The sequence below is a fragment of the Cebus imitator genome, unplaced genomic scaffold, assembly GCF_001604975.1.
Source record: "Cebus imitator isolate Cc_AM_T3 unplaced genomic scaffold, Cebus_imitator-1.0 Scaffold546, whole genome shotgun sequence".
NCBI classification, from domain to species: Eukaryota; Metazoa; Chordata; class Mammalia; order Primates; family Cebidae; genus Cebus; species Cebus imitator.
Genome location: NW_016107861.1, coordinates 50,145 through 51,518, shown reverse-complemented (window position 1 = coordinate 51,518; position 1,374 = coordinate 50,145). Strand labels below are relative to the sequence as shown.

Sequence of the window (1,374 nt, the reverse complement as noted above, 5' to 3'; positions counted from 1 at the left end):
TTTTTTTTTTAAATCAGATAGGAGCAATCAGGATGTTGGAAGTCCTGATTACAAAGAGACATTAATCACATTTCATGCATCTCCAATCACCATGTTCTAACTGCCCTCCAAAGGAGGAACAGGTAAGGATTATCCCACCAGACGATGACAAAACCTTTTAATAGCACTGAGGTTTACACTTTTTCCCTACAGGATTTCCTAATGGATGATCTAGGGAGACTTGCTTCATACTTATCCAGTGGCTTTGAGTCCTCTAGATCCCCTGCTGCTTATCTTCTGTGGATATCAGATTTAGGAAGCAGGGCCCAATGTCATTAGAAAGAGACTAAATGTTGTATAATGTTTAACACTGCTCTGTTTGTTAACCTTGACAGAGCAGTATGCAGTCAATTTTTGGAATGGTATAATGGTATCTATCAAACTTGGTTAGAATGAAAAAGAAAGCAATAAGCTTTGGGGGTTTTGAGGGTTTTTTTTTTTTTTTTTTGTAAGGTTTATTTTCCGAAAAACTTCATTTCCTACCACTACAGGATAAATGATTCTAATACGGGTCACAAATGAAATAGAAGGCAGGCTTAGAACACTAGATATACTTGTCTCTAGCTTGACTTCTAGCTTCATTTTCCCTCTTTTGAGGAGCTTCACTGATTAATTTGGTAACATGAGTGTGGTAAAAAATTCAGGACATCGTTTTCAATGAATAATTTTCTTTGTAAAAATTCATTTGAGTTTTGATATGGAGCCATGATTCTAACCATGACAATACCACCTGCTTCTGTTCTTTATTTGGTCTCTGGAAAATCCAATCCCTGAAAATAAAATAGATGTGCACTTCCTCAGAGGCTTCCTGTTATTTCTATGTGGCTGTGTAGAAAAATTAATATCTGAGAATAGGTAACAACTGGGAGAGGATCTCTGACAAGGAAATGTTTCAAGAGACAGTTATTTTTAAGAGTTTGAAGCATTTAAAATCTTGGGTTATATGTAAGTCATGGTATGTGACTAACTGCCAAAATAGGGAAAACAATTCATGAAGATACCTATTTGGGGTATCTTCATCAAACAGCCAATCTTCATTCACAGGGCTATTTGAAATAGCAAGTAGAGTCCCCACTCACATTATTTTCCTAGGTCCTTCACAATATTTGTTAGGATTGTCTTCAGTCATAGGTAACGCCTATTTGGAGAGTTAACATATTTATTCTCAAAGCAAATTTTCTTCTTAGTGAAGAGGTCTCTTTAATTGTGGGTATGCAGTAACTAAGGTAACTAGCACATAGTAAGTGCTCAGTAAATCCTCCTTCTTTGCTTGTATGAATGAAGGACCTCTTACAAACCTTGTATTTCGTGTCAGAATGCCAGACTCAAATATTT

General features: G+C 36.1%; 1 non-coding gene across 1 annotated transcript; it reads right to left on the bottom strand.

Annotated features, from left to right (window-relative positions):
- Window positions 1–12: 12 nt before the first annotated feature.
- On the bottom strand, window positions 13–145 carry LOC119469011. The gene has a single exon (XR_005197833.1). It is a non-coding gene; the product is annotated as a U8 small nucleolar RNA (small nucleolar RNA).
- Window positions 146–1,374: the final 1,229 nt, after the last annotated feature.